Genomic DNA, 20,201 nt, shown 5'->3' with positions numbered 1-20,201 from the left:
GAGCCACAACAATACCAGTGAAAAAAAAAAACATAGGTGTAATTGTCAAATCCTCAGTTTTAGTTCCCTGATTTTGGGGTGAGGACCCACAAGAATTGTCCGGATCAGCTCTGTGACAACCAAAAAATTCGGGTTGGGTCCTCAGTTGAGGACAAGAAATAGTTACAGAAATCCAGTTTGCTATTAGAAATCCTACATCAGCAAGTTTGGAATATTCGAGTAAAAGAACATTGGCTTCACTAGAACAAATCATCAAAACTTTGATCAGAAGAGCACAATAGAAGAAAAGGACATGAACAACAGTAGGCATGCTGACTAATGCAACCAATCATTTTATCTATTACATATTCCCAAATGGATGAATGGATCCAAATGGGACCAGGAAAATGTTGATGAAGATAAGGTACAGAATAAATGACAATGTTACTATCCATTCCTTTCTTTGCAGATGTATTTTCCATTCCAAACCATTGTAGAAGATTGGAGAAGGGAATGGAAAACTAAAGAACATAAGAATTGAGTTATTTATTTCTGGTTTCCAAATACAACGCTCGAGCATTTGAAATGGAGAATACAATTTATTTACGAAGCAAGAATGGCAAAGCTTACCAATCTGAGAAGAGGAAGGCACCTTGGAGAGGAAAACAAACAATACTCTTTGTATCCATCTGCCACAGTATTTCAGTAAAAAATTTTAAATAAAATTGAATCATCAGGGTTCACTGTAGGGACCGTTATCTTAAACCTGCAAAAAGCTAGCATATTTGGCACCAAGAAAAAGACTTCGGATACATAGAAGGGATTCTTTGTCGCCTCAGTATTTTCATGATTCATAGCTTCATCATCCGATCCTTAGCCTTCAGGTTTGACACAATGATTCTTCCAGCAGGGTAATACTGAATAAACTGAGACAGATCATAGCAAGCAACAGCAAGGACTGGAACATCAGTACAAGTATCAAGGATAGTAACAAGGACACGTAGAACTTGCACAAAATGTTCTGGAGTAACGTTCTGGCCAGAGCTCCTTTATCTCCTTACTATTCACAAATATGGTACAATTTCAAATCATCAATTTTTGTTCAACAAGGTAAAAATACTGGAATATTTTGTCATGAGGATAAAAGATCAAGTTTAATTACAGTTTGAGATCTCTCGTATAAAGCCATGAACTGATTCCTTATAAAAAAATTTAGCATTCGGTCACAAAATCAAGCATACGGGCATATGACTTGAAAACTTAGTGATAGCTGGATTCAATTACATGGAACTTTTCCCCCAACTCTTATTTACATTGTGAATCAAGATTTTTTTTCATGCTGAACAGCTGAAGCTACTGTCCCCAGTGTGAGTTTGCTGATAGACAGTAACTTGTGGATATCATATGGAAGACCTTTTTCCCTTTTCATTTCTACAACCATGACCCTTAACATACAATTAATACTAACTTTAAGACCATCAGCAACAGCTAAAAAAACAATGACAATTCAAAAACAAGATACAACCATCTAGCTAATTTGGAAGTGTCCTTAGCTCTTGCACAAGCCCCTTGTCCACAATGAAGTCTAAAGGAATAGAGTAGCCATGCTAGTTCACTAATGCACGTGTGCAATTAGATCAAGGGCTTCATGCAATTTTTCTTTCAAAAATTGATAGCAGCATAAATTACCTGGAAATCATTTTCTTCAAAATTTGTAATGTTCTCTTGCCAAAAGCCTGGATCCTTGTGCACAGGATACCAATAAGGATGACCCACAAGGACTTCCTGCTATACTTATCAAAGGAACTCAAAAGTTTTAATGTGTTCTTTAAGTCCCTCTTCCAGTTGATTCAGTCCATCCAATAAATCCTAGATACAAGCAAGAAAGCTGCATCACGATCATATAAACTTAGATCAAAGAAAGCTAAATGAATAAATACAAGCAAGAAATGTTTATAATCTCATCCCATACTGACTGATAAGAGCAATATCGGGTCAGAGTAAAAGAGTGGGAGGACCACCATTTTTCAAGGGATCCTCAGTGATAAGTGTCAGTGTGTGTGGTTCCATATCACTGGTATGGTTTGATAAGCATAGAGTTCAGGTCACTTAAGAAATAAAAGTGAATACTAAATATATTTATTTCTTTGTTGTTGTTATTGCTGGCGCGGTAAATACCAAAGATGTGCAGGACTGATAAATAACAATGAGGCTCATATGCTGCTAGCAAACTAAAAGAAAAATTTTACATGGATGACTACAATATCCAATTCCATAAGAAATTGCTATAAAAATGTTGTAATAAAACAGAAACATTGGCTTTAAATGGTAGCTCATTCAATTCCAAAGTTGTAAAGGGAAAAGTACAACAACACAGTGCGTGGCAACAACATAAAATGTATTTGGGTAAGTGGCAAATATATATGGAGGTCAAGGATCACCAATCACCGTATCGGTGTCCCAGATTAATAGTAAAGGGCATTTTTCCCCCAGCACTCAGCGCATTGATAAAGACTAAATCATTTTCATTGCCCCTGTAAGTCTCTTGGAATGAACAATTACATAAAGGTAACCATGCACTTTCACCATTTCAAAGACAGACTTATCAACATTTCTGCTATTTCTCTGTGGCCTTTAATAATTATAATTTTGCAACTTGCAGCCACAAATACAACTGAGTGAGTCAATCCATGTTGAATTTAGATTTATTTAATGTGCCGATAGATGTATTTTCTTATGCATAGCTTCATATTTTTTTTACATAGCTTCTCTACCATGGATCACTAAAAATTCAATATTGTTCAAGACTTATTCAATATTGTTCAAAACTTAGGCAATAATCAGTGTGTAGCAGCATTGAATCATATATATCATGATTTTAACAGTACTGAATCATATAATCATGATTTTAACAACATTGAATCACATATATCATGATTTTAACACTAACTTGTATCACAACTGGTATCAAGGGGATTACAAGTGTAATCTCATCACTCCAAGCCTGAGCTTTTAGAGACTGGATGACCTGTGATAATCCAATATCAATCATTTGTGCCCCACATACTGGCGTTGGCAATAAATTGTGCAATGTTAGTACAATGACCCTCACAAGCTGCACAGTATAGATAGTTTAAATTTTGCCAGCTACCAAGTTTAAAGACTGGGAGAAACATTGGCAGAATTAAACCTTTTCTTTGGTTGAACCTTTTGCAACCTCAACAAGCCTTGGCAGAACCCTAACAGTGGCCAAGTAATCAACTGCTGCATCATAATAGGACAAGAGCCAAATCCAAAGGCAAGTTTCAGATAGAAGCTGCCAAAAAAACAAACATTGATTTCTGGGTTTAACATAAAAGAACGGAGTTTGGTAGCATTAGAAACCAAAGCAGTGTACATTTTAAATTGTCTTATAATCTTAATGACCAGTAGGATGAACCAATTGGCTAGGATCTGCTCAAAATAATCCTACGCCATATAGGTCAAGACAAGCTAATGGTGCAAGGAAACAAGAAAACATCCTCTTTTGTACATTTCGTTGTTCAAGTTAAACTTATACAACTATTTTCCTTCATCAAAGCTGGATAACAATTTTGGGATAAAGCGGAGAATAAAAGAAACACCTACCATCAAAATAGTTAGTATCGATGTAAACACTCATAGCATGCATGAAAACATATGCCCCCAATATTGTAACAATGAGATGAAGGCTTGGTATAAGCACTACAATGAGAATTAAAATCATGGTTGAAGATATTCCTCCTCATCCCATCTGAAACACTTAGGCCTCACATCCAATTGAGGGCTTGGGCACCTAGCCAGAATACTAAATATACAAAAAGAAGGATAGGGCCGTCTCAAGGTTCTATGAGGCCCTAGGCAAAAAAAATATATTTAGGCCTTTAATATTTTTTTTAAAAAAAAAAAATTTCCTCACCTTTTTCATTCGAACTTGGGACTGACAATGGTGGGTTTAAAAAAATTTTTTTTAAAAAATAAAATATTAATTTAAAATAATTTTTTTATGTAAAATTTAGTTTTCTAACTTTTTGAGATGCAAAATTATTAATTAAATTTTTATATTCGAGTTTTGATAATATTTTTTTTTCAATTGATAAAATTGCTAGATTATTTAATCTTTCTTGAGACATTGTTGGACGTAAATAAGACTTTATTAATTTTAATTTTGAAAAACTTCTTTCTGCTGAAGCTACACTAACAGGTATAGTTAATAATATTCTATAAGCTATCCATGCATTAGGAAAAGAATTTAATTTTTTTATAAGGTTCAATACCTCAAGTGCGGTTTTTAATTTTGGATTTATTATTTCTCTTAAAACTTTTAATTCTAAAAATAAATCTAAACCATCAATATCGGATAACATGTCATGTGTTAAAAAGTTTTCAAGATTTAAACATTTTATTTTAAAAACTCATCATCAAGCAATTTTAACTTTTCTACATCATATAAAAAATTAAAATTATCTTCATATATTTTAAATTGTTCAAATCTACTTTGAAGTGAAGAAATGACATGGTCAATAATATAATTAAAGTAATTAATTTTAAAATATTCTTCAGGTGAAAGCTTCACTTCATTAATTTTATTCTCATCAAATCGTTTATTTCTTCTAATTACATGTTTTTCACAAAATTTTGGTTCTATATTCATTTCATTTGCAATCTCTTTAGCAGAAATCACAGCAGATATAAATCCATTTTCTCTATAATCATTAAAAAAAGAAACAAGATCTTTTAACTGATCTAATGCAATAGCAATGTTCATATCTTTATATTGTAAAAAATTATTAACAGTGTTAACTGCAAATAATATATCATACCAAATAACTATACCTAATAAAAATTCAAAATTTTCAAACTCATATGTTGCTAAAGAATTTGCTTCACTTTTTGTTTTAGGATCATCACTAATTTCTGCAAGTTTATATAAAGCTTCTTTTATCTGTGGAGCTTGATATTTTATTGCTTTAACGCTTTCAAGATGACTTTCCCAACGTGTTTGTGATAATGGTTTAAAAGTTAAATTAGAAACATGGTCTTGTAAAATTTTCCATCTTTTTGTAGAAGAAGAAAATAATGAGTAAATACGTTGTACCACACCAAAAAATGTTATAGCACTAGGACAAGAATTAGTCATATCACATAGTACTAAATTAAGACTATGACAACCACATGGTGTATAAAAAGCCGTAGAATTTATATCTAACAATCTCTTTTGCACACCTTGTTGTTTACCTTTCATATTAGCTCCATTATCATATCCTTGTCCTCTTATGTCATTCACATCCAGTTCAATTTTCTTTAGTATATTAATAAGTGTATCAAAAAGACCTTTTCCTGATGTATCATCTACTTTTAAAAATTCTATAAAATATTCTTCTATTTTGATTGGACTTGTTGAAATATCTACACATCTTAACATAAGAGACATTTGTTCTTGATGACTTACATCAGGAGTACAATCAAGTATAACTGAAAAGTATTTTGCTTCTTTTATTTTTTTAATTATAATATTATTTACTTCTTTTCCTAATATATTTATTAACTCATTTTGTATATTATGACCAAGATAATGATTATGAATTTTACCATTTTGAACCTAAAAAAATTGATTATGATTATCAATTAAACCTAAAAAATTTCCATTGTTATCTTGATAAATTTTCTCATTTGTGCCACGGAATGCCAAATTATTTTTTGCAAGATTTTTAACTATAGCAATAATTCTTATTAATACATTCTTCCAATGTTCTTTTTCCTTATTTATTTTTTCTTGTAAATTTTGATCAATGGTTTTATTTTTAAGCAATCTCATTTCAATATCAAACCAAATATTCATATTTATAATATGTTCACTGCTTGTTTCATGACTTTTAAGCTTGGCACTAAGATTTTTCCAATCACGACACCCTTCGTTTGCTAATTGAATTGTAATTGATTTTTGACTAAATAATTTACAACAAAAACAAAATACTTTATCTAATTCTTTTGAATATATTAACCATTTTCTATCATGTTTTTCTCCATTTGGTAATTTTCGAATGTAATGAATCATAGAAAAATGTCTAGAATTTTCATCATTTGGAAAAGAAATATTGATTTCTCTAATTGGACCCTTTTCAACTAATAAATCTATTAAATTTGTATTTATATTTTTCCATTGTGCTGGATCATATATATTTTGAATAATAGTTTCATCAATATTATTAAAAAAAATATTTTCATGATTTATTAAGTTGTCTTTTTCTTCTTCTAAATTATAATTATTTTCTTCATTAATATTGATATTTGATGAATTTGTTTTGTGATCATTAGAAAGTTCTTGATAGATTTCTTTTTGTCCTATAGTATTATCTTCCGGTTAAAATTCAATTAGTTTTTCATTTAAATTTTCAATTATATTATTTTCTGAGTTTTAATTTTGATTATTTATAATAAATCTATCGAGTGCGCCTTTTTGAGATTGAATTAATTCTTCTATTTTTCTTTTTTTTCATACGTTTCATTACTCATATTTTTTTCATAGACATATTTATATTAAAATAATATTAGAAAAGAAAATAATCAAAATATAAGTCTCTATTATTTTATCAAAATAAAATTACTTAGAATTAAATGAACAATAAAACCTGATTTACGCCATGTAGTTTTAATTTGATGATATTTCAAACTGATTACTGAGTATTACCTACACAAATATAATACAAATATAATAAAAAATATAAAATATTAAATTTGATTTGAATCGATTAATTTAAGCAGTTTATATTTTATAATAAACTATACTTAACAAATATATAATAAATGAGATAAGTGCATAAATCAAGTTTGCGATGGTAGTAATTTCCTTGCGAGAGAGGAAAAATGAGAAAAAAAATTCCATACAACTGCTAATAATCTATTTTTCCAATCATATTTCATATTTGGGTCCATTTCATCAATAATTTTTTATTTATACAGAATAATAAATAAAGAATATTTCAAGAATGAAGAAAAAATTAAAAAAATATTACCTGATGATTAAGGAATGTGAAGGGCGTTTTGTCGTATTCAGTATTCTGAGATTGAAAGAATCACCATCGAGATGATGAGGAATAAAAAATACAAATTACAGTGGATGAAACTTAGAGGATGAAAATATAAGCAGGATGAATGAGACTTAGAGGTGAAAATATGAGCAGGATGAATGAGACTTAGAGGATGAAAATATGAGTAAATCCAATTCTGTAGACTATAGTGGTTTTATATAGAATTCTAGGGGAATTATTTTATATAATTAATTGAAGTTTTATTTTTCGTTGGAATAGGTGGCTGGAATAGGTGGCTAGTATATTACTGTGTATAGAAAATGGAAAACGAAGCGGCAGCCTTCATCAGTAATGCACTATCTGTACAGTGTATTACTGTGCATGGAAAATGGAAAACGTCAAAACGAAGCGGCAGCTTTTGTACAATGTGCACAGTAAAAAATCAAAGCGGCAGCGGTGCATGCCTGCACGGAAATCGAAGCGCCGAAGCAGCATTTTTTGAAATGAAACGTCTGTTCTTATTAAAATTAAATTTTAATTATTAAATATATTTTTAAAAAATATAATATTAATGGGCCCCAATTATATGGAGGCCCTAGGCATTGGCCTTATTGGCCTATGCCTTCAGCCGGGCCTGAAGAAGGAAACAATTTCCTTAATGGGTGGTTGACCTAAGAATACTGGGCTGATGGGTTGCCCACTGCATGCGCTTCCCGATTTACCCTGGTGGCTGGTGGAAAACTTCCATGGGCCGGGCCGGTCACCTAGGAATAGTCGGCATAAGTTGGACACCTAGCGTTAACTAAAAAAATATATATACAAAAAGAAAAGATGTAAAAATTGATGAATTATTTATACAAAGGAATGTTGGTGTAATTAGCCATGGGGTAAGAGCCTACATATACTTATTCTCAGATTCCTGGTGGCCAATTCCTCACCTTATGGTACAACATCAGAAGGTTCCACATAAATGCAGGCATCTCTCAGGTTCTCACACCCACTGAACAAACTATTTCACTTTTGGATATACATGATAGAGAGAAGATGCATGTACCCTTGAGTACACATTACATAAACAAAAACAAATAACAAGCCTGGAGGTAAATATTTCACAGTGTTGCAATAATTTGTTGAAAATGTCATAATAAATATTGAAAGTGATATGAAATCATGAAACTATGCAGTAACTAAAATATGAAAATTGTACCTAGCATAAAAGTGATGTCAGAATTTATACCCAAAGGAAGTTATCTTTTGTTAAAATGCAATGGTCAAAAAGAAATGTTGCATAAGTTAACAATTAACAGCAAAGCATAAAAAATGACTACTGGAAGTTGTAGTCAACAAACATATCTAGATCAACCTTTTTTAATATATATATATATATATAAAGAAATAAAATTACTTGACCTGATGGACTGCTGATTCGATGCTGGTGAAAGGAATTAGCAAACTAACACCATCTGCTTGAACCAATGAAACCCTCATAGAAGGTTCTCTCAGCAAATTGGCTAGGTAATTTACAGCGAAAGGTATAGAACAAGTTGGATGAGATGGATGCATCAGCTGAAAATCAAATGCAACTTTCAGTAAATAACAACACATTGGTAGATTAATCTAATGAAGTTTCAATGAATTTGATCACACAACTGTTTGTTTAGTACACATATATTAGAAGTTTTCCAAAATGGGAAACAAGAAGCTCATAAAATTATAAAGTTAAAACCATGGTTTAAAATTTCGACCGGTGCCGAAGTTTCGGTCCCAGACTAGAACGATACGGTTTCGATATTGTATCGTGCCATACCGATATGATTTCAGTATTTTTTTTATTTATATATAGTAATTATTAGATAAATATGATTATTGTTTATAATTTAAAAATAAGTTGTATATTGATTTTATATAAATTCTCAATTATTGGACAACTTAATATGGTTAGAAAAAATAATTAAATATATTTTTTTAAATAAAATTAATTATTTATTCATTTAATTAATTATTAATTTAAATAATATATATTTTAAATAGTAAAAAAATATTAATAAAACAGTAAAAAAAATATAAAAATAAAAAATTATCATAATATAAATCTAATTTATTAGAATATTTTAGATTTTTTTAAAATTTTTAAATGAAATTTAAAATAATAATAAAAAATATTAGAATATAATTCTGAATTATTATAATTTTTTAGAATTTTTAAATGCAATTTAAAATATTAAAAAAATAAATTTTCAGAATATTAATTAATAAAATTAATTTTTAAAAAATAATTTTAAATATATTTTTTATATATTTAATTAGGATTTATAAAAATCCGTTCGAAATATCACACATATCTTGGAAATTATTTAAATTAATTAAATAAAATATTTAATTTACTGTGTCAAAATGCGAATCGCGCTGCGGGGGATCACGGATCGCAGTGTTGAAGGAGTCGCGGGATGCTCAGAAAGCTTCGCGGGATGCTTCCAACGCTGCCAGACGCCCCCCGCAGCTCTCCACACCACATGAAACTTCGGCACGTGAAGTGTCGGTTTCGCTCAGCGGTAGAACGATAAATATCGTGCCGCCTGACATGGAACGACATTTCACTCCATGGCTATAACTACTTCAACTTATCAAAATGTGTTTCAAACGGTTAAGCAAGTAACATTATTTATAAAAATTAACTAATAGGAGAAAAATAAAGATATGGAGCATTTTGCCAACTGCAATTTCTTTATCGATTCATAAACTTTTATCCCCTCAAATTACACAATTTATTCTCCATCTCCCATGCTTACATAATTTAGAGCTTGAAACATGTGGCTTATGCTAGATCTGATCTCAAGACCGCTGAGTTCCATGGCATCAAGGACTAGCTTCTTCTAAGTGCCAAAGGTGAAGGGATAGTCGTTGACGCTATGGAGAAGGATAATGAGTATCACACCAATGAGATTCATGGAGAGGTTGGCTGAGGCATTGGTTGGGATGGGGAGACTTAGGTATCAAATTCGCTGGCACAAAGGATGGTGGTCAGGAGGTAGGAGGCAATATTGAAATAGTTTCTAGGTTTTACAGACATATGGTTGAAGTAGACTCCAATGACTTGTAGGTGAATAGCAACTAAGAATGGAAGTCTTCGTCATTGTTTTTCTAAGGAAACAACAGGTGGGTGATCCATCCACTGTAATATCCAACCAACAAGAACCGTTATCGACTTATAGGTCTAGGAAACATGCTCCAAATTTTCATTTAGTTGATCAATTTCTATTCATCCAAATTCTAGATCAAATTAAACTTAAAAAGCCTGAGGCAATTATAATTCCAATTCAAAAGCAACTTTTATCAGCAAAGAGTAACTCAAATAAACAGCTACTGATTAAGGAAAAAAATGATATAAGCTAACATTGTCAATGGACATGAACCACAAAAAAAAAAACACTTCAAATAAAAATAAATAAATCATGTGAGTCTTGGAAAGCACATTCTGTCACATTGTCAAAACAGAGCCAATCAAGTAGTCCCTTTAAAACATCTTTAATAGTTGAGATCTGACTTTTTGAATGAGGGTGTTCCTATTGTAGTGAGGCTATCTAGAGCTTTCGGTCAAACACTAAAGGAAAATTAACTAAAGACCTCCATTGAACTTTAAACTATCAATTTAGTATTTGTGCAAATTGAGTTTGAGAGTACCTTACTACAAGAGTCAATATTTTACAACACTTCTCTTGTATGAACCAATTTCCTTCCTGAAGCCATCTGAAAGATTGGAAGAGCATTGTGTGAATAAAATAAGATTGATATCATTAAAGAAAAACAGACTCTCTATAAACAAGAATCGGCTCTGTAGGGAAATAGAAGGCGGAATTTCTTTTCAGGGAAGGAAGAATAAAACAATATAAAAACATTTGAACATATCAATGTCAGTAACAAAGCAACAAATGAAGCCAGAAGCATCATATCATTCAAAATTCAATTTGTATTTACATAAGATGTCTTTAAATAGGAACTAGACACAAGAAACCATTAAGTCCACTAACTGCACTGCTAGATATAATTTTCACCATTAAACTACTACAACCACTAAATAAAGACACATTTACTTCAAAAAATACCCTGCTGATTAGATAAATTCCTGCTCCCTCAAAGGATCCTCAAAGATTCATCCAACAGGATTACAAAAGGATATAAGTAGTTCCGACAACTTAAGAGAAGCATAAATCACCATTTTCCTATTCAATGACTGGTGATAGCAAAATGTTATCAAAAACATAACTTATGAAAGCATGGTAACTATCTTCACTTGCTTGGTGAAAAAGTCTGACCCACTTTGGATTTGCTTCAATGAAGAGAATGAAATTTATTAGGATAATTAACATGAGAGGTCAAAAACTCAAAATACACTTTTCTTACCTGTAAGCATTTCATCAATAAGAGCAAGCACATACTCCACTGTCTCTTCCTTTGATATATCACATAAAATGTTTGTGAACACAAGCAGATAAGCTGGTCCATCCTGTAAATTTTGAAGATTTGAATGGAAAGTGCACAAAATTATTCGCACAACATAAGGGTGCGTTTGATTTGCACGTTTTTCATTTTCATTTTTTGAAAAATGCGCATTTCTGAAAAGTGGTGTTTAGTTTGTATTTTCCATGTCTGTTTTCTAAAAAAAATAGATAATATTTTCTGAAAAAATAGAGAATAACGAAAAGTCATTTTCTATTTTCTAGAAAACGCGCGTTTTCCATAAAATGAAAATGGAACATACATAAATCAAACGCACCCTAAGTTTTCTACAGTTCAGTACAATTTTAGGTGTTGTAAATTAAAATAGTGAATAGACATGAAAAATTCTGAAGTTACACCCTGTGAAAACAACTTACGCGTAACCCTGTCAGCCCTACCTAGAACTAGTTAAATACACAAGAAAGCAAGAACAATATTAATAACAAATTTCAATTAGATATGTAGATGCATAAATAAGGTCCAATAAATGAAAAAGAGAGGTGGAGAACAATTATTCAATGGCAGAAATACAGGAAACTATGCAACATAAATCAATGAAAATTTTTCACATGCACAATGGCTTCTGAGTTCCAACAGTTGGAGATTTAAATATAATGCTAGCTAAACTCATGTTAAAAGGAGAAGTGGCTCTATACCCAAAAAATCTGATGATGAAGTAGATTGAACTGGAACTGAGATGCTGAATGAGAAGTTTTGGTTCAGATAAGTTAAATTTAGGATAAGGCATGGCGAAACACCTTTACAATATGGAATATGGAAACTCATAGACGTTTCGTACTATTGGAGCATGGATGTTGGAATTAGGCAATTCAGAAGTCATGATTTTCATATTATATATTTGTAGTTTTGATTCAGTTAAATTAGATTAGGCTAAGGCATGGTGAATCACCTTTCAAATATAGAATATGGAAACTCATAGATATTTCGTACTATTGGAATATGCCTGTTGGAATTAGGCAATTTCAGAAGTGGTTTTTTTTTCTGTTAGTTTTAGGAGTGGGAGAAGTGCAGTTTTTCTTTCCTCTTCATTAGAAGCAAGAAACATATTCAGTTACATAGATGCAGAGGTATGGATAAAATTTCCTTCTCACATCAATGCCCATAAACATTAACACACATATGATGATGTTTAAATTTTATCAATGCCTAGCTTTAAAATTTTCATGATTGTCATTTGTAAATAAAAAATGACAAACCATCATTTGGAAAAAGAGGTAGGCAGCAACTTATCTAAAAAACACTACTTCTTCGACATTTAAATCTTTCAGAAGGAAAGATACAAAACTGAGACAAAAAGCTGTAGTAAACATCACAGACAGACATGAATAACAAGTCTAGAATAAACATCACTCAAGTAAGCAAGATTATATGATATAAAAACCATGAAATATATATGCATGATGTTTAAAACAAAGCAATAAAAGCAGTATTATATTTGCACAAAAAATAGCATGCAATAGACTGATAAATAAAGGAGTCGGGTTTAAAATATAGTTATCCGGTTGAAGCGTCGGCACGCCGACTGTCCTTAGAGAATTTATTACCGCCTCTCGGTGCAAAGGCTCCCTGGCAAAAACTCCCCCGAGATCCGACAACCGCTCGTCTCGTCCGTAGGTGCACTCCAAAACGGACGCGACACTCGGACCCAACCTCAGATCGCCGAAAGACTAAGCCTCAGGACAAGAAAGCAGCGAAAAACTCGACGAGAAAAAAGGCAGAAAAACTGTGCAGAAAATGTATCGCACAGAGAAGGGAGAAAGAAGGAGAGAGCTCGAGGCTTGAGTGAGTAATAGAGGCGCTGCTGCTCCCCTTTTATTCACTCCGAGAAGGTACGAAGCACTGCTTCGCTAGCGAGGAAACGCGTCTCAGTGTCGCGTCGCGTCCCCCTTCCCCTCACGCCCTCACGCACGGAACAAAAACCAAACTCTGGTTTGGTTCAGACCGAACCGGAACAGAAACTGGTTTGGTTCAGAATGAACCAAACCAGCAAAAACAGACCGGGCCCCCCGTGAGCGCAAGGCCCACGGGCTGGGGATTTGCACCCCCCCTGCGCGCGTTAATCGCGTACGTGACGCCCGGTTTATGGATTTCTGGCTCGAACCCCCCAAATCCACTCGATTTGGGCTTAGCCCGCGCATGCGTGTAGGTCCCCTTATCATTGCTAAGCAAGAATGAAAGGGCTTCCTATATAAGCCCTTCCAAGCTTTTCCAATTAGCAATGTGGGACTAAAAACACTAAAAAAAAAAAATGCTTTGAATTTTAAAACAAAATTCAACAATCCCCCACAAATTCAAATCATTTCGGTTATAAACAAAAAAAAAACAAAACAAAAAAAAATATGTCCTGAGGCTAGGTTGCAATGAGCTTTTAGTGAAAATACCTTCCAGTTTGAATTTTCACCTAAGTATACCAATCTTATTCACATAGGTTTGAAGTGAACTAGGTCTTGAACTTAAACCTTTTTATATGTGAATTCAATTGGTAACAACTCATCACGGGCGACGGTTGAGTCCTTCTGGGTTGGTGCATTACGGCCATGCCACCGAATCTTGTTTCATAAGTGCTAAGGAAAGTTGCCTAGACCCCCCACACTGCGGTCACACAGTTACACTTACATAGGTGAGTTCTCCAAGGATGTACTGCGAGCCACCTGTCAATAAGACCTTGAACTCATTAAGAGCCTCCAAGCTCATCCTTACTAGCAGTCAATCATCTATCCAGGGAAGAAACTATGAGATTACATCTCAATCAATTTGATGCTTACGGTTCACCCTTATAACTTGTTTATACCACAATGAACCTACTTCTTGGGATCTCCAATCAGATAGGTTGGGTTGCCGTTATAGATGAAACCAGGATAGGCCTCAGTCCCATTCCCTTACTGGATCTCTTGATTTTCTCAGAATCAAGTCCTTTTGTGAGTGGATCAGCAATATTGTCTTTTGAACTTACGAAGTCTAATGATACCACTCCAAGCGACACTAACTCACGAATAGACTTCAATCTTATTCGTACATGTCTCTTCTGTTTCTGGTTATACTTGGAGCTTCTAATCTGAGCTAATGTTGTTTGATTATCACAGTGTACTGAAATAGAAGGTATTGGCTTTACCATCAAGGGAATTTCTGAAAGAAGACCCTTAAGCCAATCAACTTCAGTTACTGTGGTATCTAAAGCACACAATTCTGCCTCAGATGTAGAACGAGATATAATCGTTTGTTTAACAGACCTCAAAGCAACTGCACCGCCTCCAAGTGTAAAGACATAACCAGTAACGCCTTTACACTCAGCAGTGTCTGCTATCCAACTAGCATCACTATATCCCTCCAGGACTGCAAGGAATCTCCCATACCACAAGCCCAAGGATATAGTACCTTTCAGGTATTTGAGTACTCTGTCTAATGCATCCCAATGCGTTCTGTCCGGACAACTGGTAAACCTGCTCAATTTCGTTATAGCAAAAGAAATATCAGGTCTAGAACAATTAGCTAAATACATTAGACTACCTATTATTTGTGAGTATCTTAATTGAGACACTGCCACACCACTATTATTCTTGTGGAGAGTTTTTGAAGGGTCATATGGTGTGACAACAGATTTAACTTGGCTATAACCATATTTCTCTAATACTCTCTCAACATAGAGTGACTGAGAAATTGTTATTCCATCAGTTGAACGAGTCAACTTCAGCCCTAAAATCATATCAGCACAACCCATATCCTTCATATCAAACTTACCACTTAAGAGGGCCTTAGTCTCATTAATAATAGAAAGGTTAGTTCCAAATAGTAGAATATCATCTACATATAAACATAGGATAATACAATTATTACTTTTCATTTTAGCATACACACATTTATCAGAGTCATTTACTTCAAAGCCAAACGATAGCATAGCTCTATCAAATTTTTCGTACCACTGCTTTGGGGCTTACTTCAAACCATAAAGAGATTTGACTAACCTACAGACTTTATTCTCATTTCCAGAGACTACATATCCCTCAGGCTGATCCATATATATCTCTTCTTCTAAATCTCCATTTAGGAATGCCGTTTTGACATCCATTTGATGGACCTCAAGATGATATATGGATGCTAATGCGATTAACACTCGGATTATAGTAATTCTGGTAACAGGAGAATAAGTGTCAAAATAGTCAATCCCTTCTTTTTGTTTGAATCCCTTAGCAACTAGGCGGGCTTTGAATTTATCTACTGACCCATCAGGCTTTAGTTTTCTCTTAAACACCCATTTACATCCTATAGTGGTACACCCAGGAGGTAAATCTACCAACTCCCAAGTGGCATTAGAGATAATAGAGTCCATTTCACTTTTAATGGCCTTTTTCCAGTGCTTAGCTTCAGGAGAAGCCATAGCATCTCTATATGTCACAGGGTCACCTTCTATATTATAGGTGATAAAGTCCTGGCCTAAATCCGTAGACACACGTTGCCGCTTGCTCCTTCTCGGTTCTGTAGACTCACTAGATTCATCTAGTCTAGAGTGACTTGAGGAAGGTGTACCTACTACGGATAATGGGACCTCCACGGAAGAAGGCTCATTTCTAGTAGAAATATTAGATTGAGGTGTTCTCGTCTTCATAGGAAATATATCCTCAAAAAATATAGCATCGCGAAGTTCTACAATAGTATTTGCATCTATTCCAGGAATTTCTAATTTAATAATCAGGAACCTATATGCAACACTATTTTGAGCATAACCTAAGAAGATACCATCTACGGTCTTTGGACCAAGTTTTTTTCTTCTATGTTCAGGTACTAGTACCTTTGCCAGGCACCCCCACACTTTAAGGTATTTCAAACTTGTCCTTCAGCCTTTCCAAAGCTCATATGAGGTTTTATCCCTTGACTTCATTGGGACTCTATTTAGCACATGGCATGCAGTGTATAGAGCCTCCCCCCACATAAAGTTGGGTAACCCAGAACTGCCCATGGAATTAATCATATCTTCAAGGGTTCGATTTTTTCGTTCTACTATACCGTTGGATTGAGGACTATATGGAGCAGTTACCTCGTGGATTATACCTGTATCTTGACAAAATTTTTGAAACAGGTTCGAGGTAAATTCTCCACCCCTATCAGACCTTAACCTCTTAATAGTTTTATCGGTTTGATTCTCAGCTTCAGATTTAAAAATCATAAATTTATCTAAAGCTTCATCCTTGGTTTTTAGCAAATAAACATAACAATAACGAGAGTAGTCATCAATGAAGGTAATGAAATACCTTTTATGGTCTCTCGTTATTACACCGTTAAACTCATAACAGTCAGTATGAATCAATTCTAAAATATCAGAATTTCTATCAACTGATTTGAAGGGTTTATGGGGTTGTTTATATTGCACACAAATTTCACATTTTTTCTTATCATTTATAACATGCTTAGGGATCATGTTAAGATTCATCATCCTTTTTACGGTATTAAAATTGACATGTCCTAATCTGTCATGGCATATATCATAAGACTCAATGTTATATGAACAACCAATATTAGAAGTTTTATTTAAAGTAGCATTTTCTACATTGAGTTTAAATAAACCTTCATTAAGGTAACCTTTTCCAATAAAAGTTCCTAAATGTAATATTACAACTTTATTACATTTGAAGTTCAACTCATAACCAGCACGAACTAACTTTGATCCGCTAATCAAATTCCGACGGACCGCTGGAACATGATGCACCTCATGCAGTGACAGGACTTTTCCAGAGGTGAACCTCAGGTCAACTTGTCCTATCCCAAACACCCTGGCTGCAGAATGGTTCCCCATGGTCACTGAAGTGCCTTCAATTACCTGATAAGTAAGGAAGGCAGATCGATCAGCACAACAGTGTACATTAGCACCTGTATCAACTAACCATTCATTGGGTTGATAGATCAAGTTTAGTTCGGGTTTGAAGGTAACAAACCTATCGCTGGTGTCGTCACTAGCAGTCACGACATTTACTTGTGCCTTGGTGTTGGACGTATTGCTTTGGTTCTTGTCCTTTCGCTTAGGGCAGAATTTGGCATAATGTCCAACCTGTCCACATGCCCAGCAAGGCTTAGGTTTAGTTCCAGTTTTCTTTTGAACCTTTGGGTTAGGTTTCATCTTGTTCTTCATTTTCTGATTTTTGAATTTCTTCTTGTCAGATGAGACTACTACATTTGCCTTTGGAATAAAATCCATAGGCATTCTTGTATCATCATTTTTATGTTGCTTCCGATGTTCTTCTTCGATATTTAAGGCAATCATCAAATCTTCTAGAGAGATTTTACCTCTCCGATGTTTAAGAGTCATGCCAAAATCTTCCCAACTCGGAGGCAATTTTTCGATGATAGACAAGACCTGAAAATTTTCAGGTAATGGCATATCTCCTTTAGCAAGACCATGAATTTGAACTTGGAATTCATGTGTCTGCTCAACCACAGATTTGCCTTCAACCATATTGAAGTTCAGGAATTTTGCCACAGTATACTTTTCTAAACCAGAATCTTCGGAGTTATATTTTTTATCCAAAGATTTCCACAGCTCTTTAGCTGAAGAGGTTGAGCAGTATACATCAAATAGTGCGTCTGAGAGGGCAGACAGGATTCTCCCATGGCAGAGATAATCCCTTTGCTTAAACCTCTCTAAGGCAGCACTACGGGCAGGTTCCTCTTCAGTAGGTGAAGGAGGGTCTGTTTCTATAACGGAGAATAGCCCTAGGGTAGTAAGCCAAAATTTCATCCGTTGTTGCCAACGTCTGAAGTTTTGCCCGTAAAATTTCTCGGGTCTAGCACTAGCCTCATCAGATCCTATTACCCTATCATTCATCATGTCTATTGATACAAGCAATAAATTCTCTATGAATGTTTAAAACAAAGCAATAAAAGCAGTATTATATTTGCACAAAAAATAGCATGCAATAGACTGATAAATAAAGGAGTCGGGTTTAGAATATAGTTATCCGGTTGAAGCGTTGGCACGCCGACTGTCCTTAGAGAATTTATTGCCGCCTCTCGGTGCAAAGGCTCCCTGGCAAAAACTCCCCCAAGATCCGATAACCGCTCGTCTCGTCCGTAGGTGCACTCCAAAACGGACGCGACACTCGGACCCAACCTCAGATCGCCGAAAGACTAAGCCTCAGGACAAGAAAGCAGCGAAAAACTCGACGAGAAGAAAGGCAGAAAAACTGTGCAGAAAATGTATCGCACAGAGAAGGGAGAAAGAAGGAGAGAGCTCGAGGCTTGAGTGAGTAATAGAGGCGCTGCTGCTCCCCTTTTATTCACTCCGAGAAGGTACGAAGCACTGCTTCGCTAGCGAGGAAACGCGTCCTTCCCCTCACGCCCGGAACAAAAACCAAACTCTGGTTTGGTTCAGACCGAACCGGAACAGAAACTGGTTTGGTTCAGAATGAACCAAATCAGCAAAAACAGACCGGGCCGCCCGTGAGCGCAAGGCCCACGGGCTGGGGATTTGCACCCTCCCCTGTGACGTCCGATTTATGGATTTCCGGCTCGAACCCCCCAAATCCACTCGATTTGGGCTTGGCCCGCGCATGCATGTAGGTCCCCTTATCATTGCTAAGCAAGGATGAAAGGGCTTCCTATATAAGCCCTTCCAAGCTTTTCCAATTAACAATGTGGGACTAAAAACACTACCAAAAAAAAAAAAAATGCTTTGAATTTTAAAACAAAATTCAACACATGAAACAATCAAATGTGAAAAAAAGAATTGTCACTGCATTGAGTCCAAAAAGGCTAAGGTTGATGGTGAAACATAGTACTACAACACAAACACAAACACAAATTTTGACAGTAGTAAAACAGTATAAGAAGAAGGAAACAAACTTACTTACATCATCAAGTAAAGAAGCATTTTGGCTTCATAATCTTTTGTCATACCATCTCAACAACTGAAGATGTGTGCCCGTAATGAGCTTAGTAGACTCGTTAGTTTCCCATGGTATGTCCCTGTTAAGAACCTTCAAGTGCATAAAGTTAAAAAAATGTCAGTTATGTTTCTCTAACAGTGCGATTGTCACTGCTATTTGAAAGAAGTTCCAGCAGTTAGCAGAGGTCTGTACATCTTTTTATGGCTAAGAAAGCCAACAAACAATGATAGGAACATAATATTGCAACTGCTATATAATGTAACTAATTAAATTCTTTAAATAGATCATGTTAAACTTTTGAAACAGATAACAAGGCTTCAAATAAAAGAAGATTGCAATACGACCACATATGGGTTGTTAGATCTTTCATTGTGGTTTACTATGAAAATTAAGCAATTTGATTATAAAGTACTTTGGTTAATCCTTGAAAAAAGGTTTCATAGTTGGTATTGCCCATTGCAGCTGGCGTCCACAATCAAACCATGTGCGGTTCTATTTGATATCAAAGACTTTTTTCTTATTGTTATCAACAATATTTCATCTAATTCCGAGTTAATCAAGAAACTCTAGCATTTCCATTCCCAATCAGTATATAAGGCTATAAGCCGATGTCTATATGTTACATACTTGTAATGAAACATGTAGAGGCATTTCAAAAGTTCCTTATGATGGAAATATTTTAGAAGCATTCCAATAGGTCATTCATCCATGGTTTATAAAACCGTAATGCTTTTATATCATAAAACTTAGCAGCATAAAATCAAAATGGGAATCTTATTGA

At 34.3% G+C, this 20,201-nt stretch overlaps 1 pseudogene; it reads right to left on the bottom strand.

Annotated features, from left to right (window-relative positions):
* Nucleotides 1-636: 636 nt before the first annotated feature.
* On the bottom strand, nt 637-19,592 carry LOC122001046 (annotated as a pseudogene).
* Nucleotides 19,593-20,201: the final 609 nt, after the last annotated feature.

Source organism: Zingiber officinale, chromosome 7A (genome assembly GCF_018446385.1).
Source record: "Zingiber officinale cultivar Zhangliang chromosome 7A, Zo_v1.1, whole genome shotgun sequence".
NCBI classification, from domain to species: domain Eukaryota; kingdom Viridiplantae; phylum Streptophyta; class Magnoliopsida; order Zingiberales; family Zingiberaceae; genus Zingiber; species Zingiber officinale.
The sequence above is the reverse complement of the archived record's forward strand: the minus strand, read 5'-3'. Positions and strand labels throughout refer to the sequence as shown.